Source organism: Orcinus orca, chromosome 5, assembly GCF_937001465.1.
Source record: "Orcinus orca chromosome 5, mOrcOrc1.1, whole genome shotgun sequence".
In the NCBI taxonomy this organism is placed as follows: domain Eukaryota; kingdom Metazoa; phylum Chordata; class Mammalia; order Artiodactyla; family Delphinidae; genus Orcinus; species Orcinus orca.
The window spans coordinates 46,566,358-46,575,739 of NC_064563.1; positions in this window are offsets into that span (position 1 = coordinate 46,566,358).

Here is a 9,382-nt window from a genome sequence, read left to right on the forward strand (position 1 = left end):
CTCGCACACAGGCTTCTTGGTGGCGGCAGCAGCAGTCTTAGCGTCTCATGCCCGTCTGTGGGGTCCGCGCTTTTAGCCGCGGCTCGGGCCCGTCTCTGGAGCTCCTTTAAGCAGCGCTCTTAATTCCCTCTCCCAGGTACGTGGGGGGTTTCTTGCCTTTTGGGAGCGTTCAGTAGGTGTTCTGTAGGAGTTGTTCCACGTGTAGATGTATTTTTGGTGTATCTGTGGGGAGGAAGGTGATCTCCGTGTCTTACTCTTCCGCCATCTTCCCCTCATCTAAAGACATTTACTATTAAATATAATTACACTCTGAAAATGTTTTGCAAATGTGCATTTTTTATGAAAATTAGGAAACCCCTGCTTAATTTTTCCCCAAATGTAATTTACTGTCAACGTGATTTTACCTTTCCATTGTTTTCATTAACACAACCTTTCTATTCTAGGAGACTTCTGATAAGGGAAACTTCCAGAAAAACCCATCACCTCTTCAGTGAGAAGTATCAGCAGTTTAAGCCCTTAAAATTCCCCCCAAAACTTGGCCTCAAAATCCTGTCTGCTGTTTGCAGCAGTTCTAAACTGTGATACTCCAGTCCTTACACAATCAATCCTAATCAGTTCCACTGCATTGAAAGACCCAGCTGAACCAAACTTTAAATTCTCAATAAATTCCGACCTTGCCTTTTTCTCTCTGAGACCCTAAGAAATCTTTGTCAGTCTTTACTGCAGTGAGGAAAAACTCTGAATTGTCTTATCAACAGAGCTTGTGTTGGTGATATTTGGGGAGTCAGTATTCCATGGCAATTTAAACATAACTGGTGTTCCATAAGTTTAGTTAAAAGAACAAGCAAACCAATAATAGTATTTACTAAAAGATAAACCTTTACAGGTTTTGGTAATTATAAAATATTAGTGTATTTGATCTCTGGAAGTTGGAAGCTGGAGCACAGACACTGTGGTTGAAGCTGATACAAACTTACTTATGTTAGTGTTTAAGTGCTAAATAACAGTGAGTGTTAACTGACAGAACAGCTCATATTTCACTTGGTGATTGGAGTTCATTTTGATACTTGTTTCATGAAAGCCTTTATCAGTTACAGGCAGAGGTTAACAGTAATCAAATCTTTCCCCCCTGGTTTTAATAAATGCGATTAGGGCATTTCATTATGTTAAATCAAGCAGCAGAGAAAAATGTAATGCACTGCTGATCTCTAAAGTGTGTGAAAAACTTAGTTTATAAAATATTTATGAAGAGCACACTGTTGCAATGATAATGATACCTCCTCTCTGGGTTATTCTGCTCAAGGAGTTGGTACATTAGCGTCTGTAGTTCTTGATTTCTTTTGACTGGAGTTGTTCTTACCTCAAATTATATTTAGTTATTCAAAAAATATTCTATTAGCATACACAGACATATGATGGGTTTTTTTGGGGGTGCAGTTGCCACAACTTTACATGAGCTGTTTTAGGAACTCATATACAGCATTCTTCTCTAGAGAAGGAATACTTTAAAAAGGAATTAGTGTGTATCGAAACATCAAATTTATGTTTGTGTGAGCCAAAGTAAGTTCTTTTTCAATTTTTTATTGTGGTAAAACAGATAACATAAAATTTATTCAACCCTAAAAAGTAAGAGAATTCTAACATGTACAACATACACGAATCTTGAGGACAACACGCTAAGTGAAATAATCTAATGACAAAAGAAACTGTATGGTTCCACTTATATGAGGTACTTAGAGTAGTCAAAATCAGAGAGACAGTTTGATCTAATGCCATCATGGTAAATATGGATTCATATGAGATAGTTTCTTACATATACTCTGTTAAGAGCCACCAGTGTCTTTTAAGTGAATTAGTGCTATACATTCACCACAATGTATCCTTCCTTTTTTGGTGAAAAACTGTAAAGCCATAGCTTTTTCTTCTTCACTAATCAGTCATTATCGCCATATTAGAAAGATACACCGTTTGATATCTTTGGAATTGTATGTACGCTTATCCCATTTTAAAACACAGCAAAACTTAATTGATGTGGGTGTTACTAATTTAGAATATATAAAAAAATAGGAACATGAATGATATTTTGATAAATTCTTCATTTGTAGTAGGTATGTGTAACTGAAGGATGCTTTTTAAGAAGTAAGTAAACAGCAATTTGAACAGTTTAAATAAACCGAAACTTTAAAAGCAGGATTAACATCTGGATCAGAAAAAATTATTCCTGGCTAGGTGGTAAAGAATGAACCTTATTTAAAGAGAGGTCTGACCTTTGCCCTCAGCCCCTGGGAAGTGATCTCTAAGTTGTTTGAATGTCCTGCTTAATATGAGTGCCTTTGTTTACCTGGGATCCTGGGTCCACACTGGATAGTCTAACAATGTGATTTATGGTGAGGTCTTTGGGCCATGCAGTATCGTTTCCACCAAGAGTCTAAAGGTCGGCCGCATGGGCAGCCCAGCATGTCTACGTGCTAAAGCCCCCCAAAAATCCCTGCATACCCAAGCTCAGGTGAGCTCCACTGGTTGGCAATACTCCATGCATTTTGTCCCACATCATTCCTGGGAGAAACTAGTATTGCCTCCAGTTCCACTGAAAGAGGAGATCTAGATGCTCTGCATATGGCTTTTCTGGATTCTGTCCCATGTGTCTCTTCTCTTGACTGATTTTAATATGTATACTTTCACTGTTATAAACCATAACTAAGAGCATAGCAGCCTTTAGTGATTTATTTGACTCCTTCTAGCAAATTATTAAACCTGAGGGTGGTCTTGGGGACCCCCAAGTTGTAACTGGTATCAGAAGTACGAGTGGACTTGGGACTCTGCCCCCTGACTTTGTGTCGGCAGTTTATTAGAACAGGCTTTCCAGGGACCTAGATGAGATGGCATTTCCTCTTCCCAATATTTATTATAATCATCTGGCTGTAAAATGATATTTCATAATCTCAATCTTTTTCTAAATAAGAATGGTCTGTAATTCAGTTCACATGCCTGAAGTTTCTCAATGTTATGGGGTTTCATATTATAAGTATATGATGGTTTATATAGTAGTAAAGGTAAAATGTTTACCACCACTAAGTGCAAATTAGTGTTTTGAGATGTCTGACGTTCAATTTACTTGAACTGAAAATTTCCAGAACTTTGCATGATAGTTCACTCTAAGACCTTCAGAATCAAAAAGTCACATAGGGCTCTCACCTCATATAGATGTGCCATGCCTTATTTTAGGGGAGTTGGCTAATATTTTTTCAGCATATAACAAAGAGAAGTATCAAAGTATCATTTCAGTTTCTTATAACATGTGCCTATTCCTTCTTCTTGATTACTGACCAAACTTATTTTAAAATTGAGGCTTTAAAGGAAAGGATATGCTGGTAGCTGGGCTTGGTGTCTGCCATCATGGGTGTGCAGCAACGCTAATTTCTAAAACTTTCTTTTCATTAGATTCTCCAAAAGCTGGCCTGTATCTCTGTGGGTACTCTCTGGTCTCTCACACACCATACACCCTGCCTCCTCATTCATGTCCTTGCTCTTTCCATAATGGTATGTGTCCCTAAAATTTAAAGACAGACTCATAGTTGTCTGCCATTGAGATGGAAAAGACGTTTGTACCTAAGAGTCATTGAGTCAGAGTAATTTGGTGAAGAATGTACTATAGCTGAAATCTTTAGAGAAGAATTTTTAGAAAGCTGTTAGCTCTCCTTGAAAGGCCACTTCCCTAAGAATCAAGGCAGCCTAGGGAATGCCAATAAAGTGCAAGTTAGCCATCAGGAATCCTTGGTCGGTAACTGTTTTTACCCATAATTCTGATTTATTACATTTCAAAACCCAATATTTGGGGTATTAAAAAGGAAAGCTAGTTTTTTAAGTGTTGCCATAGGAGCCTGTAAGGGACTTTGCTACACTGGTAGCTTAGAATTTTGAGTTCTGCTTCCATCCCCAACTGTCCCCTGCACAACACACACACACACACACACACACACACATTCTAGTGTTGTAGAAAGTATATGGTTCAGGAAACTGGCAAGGGCATGTGCGTGCACAGGAGTGTGTGTGCATGAACACAGAAACACGCAGAGTCAGTGAGAAGGAGTTTGAAAGATGACAAGTTAAGGATTTGTTGTAGGAAGAAAAGCTCAATAAGAATTGTATTAGGGAAACAAAACTTAATCAGGAGAACTCTGTGTGATGTACTGGTTAGTCGTTATTGGTAAATTATATTAAATGAAAAGTTAGTTATGATGTTTACTTATAATGTAAATAATGAAATTATAGTTTGGATTATTGTCAGTTTAGATCACTGTTAATTGATAGAGATAAAACATTGTATTCTTTTACAGAACTGTCAATGAGAATTTTGAAAATTGTTTTGATCACCCCAGTTTTAGGCAATGTAAATATATGTAGATAATGTCCTAAATAAGATCCGGAAATGCTGACATTTGCTTTCTTATGCAGAACTTAGTTTCAGTTATCTTTATAACGAAGGCTGAGTCTACTGAATAAATTAAATATAATCACAGGAGCATTGAAGGGGTTTTCCAAGCAAATAGGGAATAGCTCTTTTTCAATAGGTGAATGGTTACATCAGAATTATGAGTTAAAGGAAGTCGTTCTTTTCTGTGACTTAGGTCAGGCTGACCATTTATTTTTATTATAAATGGTCAGTGCTCACCATCACAGTTATCAGCATACCTTATCACAAAATGACTCTAATTCAGATTTGAGTTATTTATTCCATCTTCATGGGGAGGCAGGAAAGAGAAAAAGATTAAAGCTACACAGCCTGACATGGCACATGGTAATGGAAGAAATACTCCAGTTAAAATTTTTTTAGCTGGATGATTTTTAAAAGTTTACATCTTCATGAATGGGAATTAATAATTAAGCTGCTAATATTTTTTCCCCTCAATTTGTTATTTACCATGTAAGGTAGTTCTGGCACTAACTAGCGTACTTAGTGCACACCTCACATACTGAGGTCACCGTCCTCAACAAAACTCCCCTCATATCAGACACCAGCAACAAGCTCCAGGGTTCCCAGGCTACAAATTCAGGGATTCCTGCTATCCCCTCAGGTCTGATAGTTTGCTAGAATGATTCATTGAACTCAAGAAAGTGCTATACTTATAATTACAACTTTTTAAATAAGGGATAAAATCGGGACAGCCAAATTAAGAGACACATAGTTTGAGGTCTCAGAGTCCCAAATGAAACTGCTATGTAAAGTCCAGGAACTCATGGTGAAGACCAGACAAAATCTTTATTATGCAAAATTCCCTAACAGTTTTTTCCTGATACATTTTTTTTTTAATATAAGAAATGGTGCATTACTATTAAAAGGAAACTTCTTTTCCTGGGCACACATATGCTGTGTCTGTCTTTTCCTTTTCTCTTTAAAACTTTCTTCTAAGTTATAAATAGCATACAAGCAACAACAACAATAAAAAGTAGAAAATCTTGTCTCAGATAGTTCTGATTTCCCCTCCCAACCTTGATTGCTTTTGCTCCTTTGTGTTTTTTGTTACTTTGCATCCCATGGGAATTTGTTTCTGGTGAGGGGACTGAGGCTCTGAGCCTAGGAAGCTGTGGGCTGGGCTTCCGTATACTCTGCTTGGCCTCCTGGGAGGCTGTGGTGAGGGTAAGCGTGTATGGGAGGAGTCAATGGCACAGGCAGCTCAAACATCTATTGGCTGGTAGTGATATCTTGTTAAAGTTATTGGCTGGATGTTGATGTGTTCAGGAACTTAGAGTGGTGATTGATTCTTGGGACAAGGAAATAAGTAGCGGGAGCCTCTTTTAGTGTCATGATTTTCTGAAAATATTTTAAAAAGAAAATTACATCTACGGTTTATGGAAGGAAACATCTTTTACAAAGTGTATTGGGTACCAAACATCATTACTCAAGGTCCAGTGGTAACCTTCTATTTATTACCTCAAATCTAAACTTCTAAACCTCGTATTGAAAGCCTATATTGGTGTTTTGCCCTTCTTGTTTCCTGATTACAGTGCATGAAATTACCTTCAACCTAACTGCACCTTGGCACACACACAAGATAAGCAATGCATTATTTATTAATTACCTAGTATGAACACCCATTGTGCCAAGTACTGTGGGGAGAAAAGGAGGTAAAAAGATTAACAGATACACACTACTGTATACAAAATACTACTATACTATTATACATATATATATATATACACTACTATATATAAAATACTACTATATATGAAAACAAGGACCTACTATATAGCACAGGGAAGTATATTCAGTACCTTGTAATAACCTATAATGGAAAAGAATCTGAAAAAGTGTATATATGTATATATATATATGTGTGTGTCTATACATACATATATATGTATGTGTGTATATATATATATATAACTGAATCACTTTGCTGTACACCTGAAACTAACACAACATTGTAAATCAACTATACTTCAGTAAAAAAGATATTAACAAGAAGGATGTTGGGGTATATTGGGAGAAGAAAACTAATATAATATGTGAGAAGGAATAAAGACACAGAAGGAAAAATATTTGAATGAAACTAGTGACCTTAGAGTTCCAAATAAAGACCCTGAAGTTTCGGTGTATAATATTTACCAATTCCATTTTATCAGTATGGTCAATGGCAGCAAATTTGCCTGGCTCAGGAGTCTACAGAGTCTTCTGGATGAAGAAAGAATGACATAGTTGATAGAGTGCTTGACCATATACAGCTTGCCTTGTGTTAGTGTACATATGTGGTGTCTACACATAAATATTGTATTGAATTTTATTTTCAGTAGGCATTGGACCATATGCAAAATTTCAATTACAGCGTACAGAAAACGTATATACTCAATGTAAGAAATGCATCCTATTTTAAAAAGTAATTTTTCTCAAGAGTGGAATATTTTAAAAAGCTAAAATAATTACTTCTACAAAAATTACTATTTTCTACATTTCTTTCAAGGAAAGTAGAGTCTACTAGATTTCTTGCCCCAGAATAGCTTTATCTCACCTATTGCTTCTTTTTGAATCTGAGGAAATAAGATGTGTCTATGATAAAATTACTGTTTCCTCAAAACTGATCTTTCCCTTTGATTTATTCCCTGACATTCTCTCAAATGTTTAAAGGAGCAGCAGTCATCGTCCTAATTAGAGATAAATAAATGTGTTGTACCACTGCCTTCAAATCACCCCCAGAGTCCTTTATTAAAATAGAGAAGAAACACATTTGAATTAAATGATGAGTTGCCTTCTCCAACCCCATTTAAGAATCTTTTGTCAAATTAGACTCTTTTTGACCTTTCTTCGTTGCTGTGTTTTCTTTCTTTATTACACTTCTGATTTGTGGATGGTACTGTTTTATTTGTTGTGAGAGAGATAAAGAATGTAAAATTCTGGTCTCTGTCCACACTGATTTTCTTCTCATTCCTTTAAAATATTCCCTAACCAAGTGTATCTCTATATGTGCTCTTTTAAGGTCTTATCCTTTTCTTCCTAAATGACGTTCTCCATTGATCTGTAGCTAGACCTCCATTATTTTGCATATATCCTTATTTGGGATTATCTCTTTTTAGCAGTTTTACAAATTTCAACTCCTCTTCCTTTTACTCTTTACCAGGGCTTCAATTCATCTATATGCCAAAAATTCCTGACTTCTAATCTCTAAATCAATCTTCTCCTTTGAACTCTAAAACTGCATTGTAAACTACCTACCTGTTATATCCTCTTAGCTCTCAGAGACACCCCAAATTCAACATGTCCACTACTGAGTCCCCAACAGTCCTGATTGGGCAATCTGTGTTTCAGTAAATAGTACCAACAGCGACAAGCCATAGATCTTTCATCTCCTAAATATGTACCCAGTTTTTCCATTTATCTCTTTTTACAAGCACTTGCCCTATTCTAAACTATAATTGTCAAGTGAATTATTTTGTGAATGTGTGTTGTACCTGCTAAGGATTTTGCCCATATTAACTTTTTCTACCTACTGATTTATTCTTCAGTGTAGTCTGTGTGATCATTTTTATACTCAAATGGCTTACATACTTCCATTTCTTCCAATTGCTCTTTCTTGATCTTTACAAAAATTCTTTACAGAGTCTATCCGGAAGGCGTCTATGGTTGGGTTGTGGCCTACTTCTCCCAGCTCATCCAATGCCAAACTTGCCTTTGCTCACTTTAATGCTGCCATTCTGACCTTTCTATTCCTTAAATAGTCCAGGTTTTCTTCTTAGTCAGAGCCTTTTCAAGATCTGTCAAGGGAGTTCTTTGTGACCCCTTCTTTACCTTGTTAAGCTACTCATCCTTCAGATCACAGCTGAAATGTTCCTCTTCTGTCTTCCCGGGCCCAGTAAATTAGGTCATGATCCCCTTCCATATGCTCTCATGGCCTGGGGTAATCTCCCTTCAGAGTACTTACCAGCTTGCTGTTGCATATTGTCAATATCAGGGGTCCCCAACCCCCAGGCTGCAGACCCGTACCCGTCCTCAGCTGGTTAGGAACCAGGCTGCACAGCAGGAGGCGGGTGGCATGCAAGCAGCGGGTGAGCCAGCGAAGCTTCATCTGCCGCTTCCCATCGCCTCCCATTACTGCCTGAACCATCCCCCACCTGTGGCGGAAAAATTGTCTTCCATGAAACTGGTCCCTGGTGCCCAAAAGGTTGGGGACCACTGGTCTCTATGATGTGTGTGTGCTTTATTTCTCTCTCTAGTACTAGATATAAGACTCCCTGAAAGCAGGGAGTGTCTGATTCACTCATTATTTGATCTGTAGTTATTCATGAATATTTGTTAAATGTAGAAAAAAAATACCCCTTCTGACTCAGAGTTTACCTTTTTTGTTCCATCATCCATTTTTTTCCCCAAAATGGTTCAATATACACTGGCTTTTGAGGCAGTTGCTTTTCTTCCTTTTTCATTACCTTTTAATGAGATTTTAATGCAGCATATTATTTACATAGGGTTTAGAGATCATATAGCATGGAATTTTTGTTTAAGTTGGTAAATAGTCTCATACTGTGGATTTGATGTACATAATGCAACCATTTCAACGTTCATGCCACCTACATAGGATCTCAAAGTCACCAAAGGGCAACATCATACGGATGGTGTGACATCTTTACTGTTTATCAGCCAGAATTCTGTGCCCCTTTGAAAGAAATCTCATAGATGGGTATCACTGTTCCTTGATATCACTGTTCCATGTTTTGGCAGAGGAACCAAAACCAACATGGGTGAGATGAATGATGAGGAACTAGACAATAAACAGAAGATGGATATACATGTGTGTATGTCTATGGTCCATGCTGTGAATAATGTGGATACTGTAAGGAGGTATTGAAGAAAATGGGATAGAGGCTCTGGGTACCACCTACCACTCCAGAATAA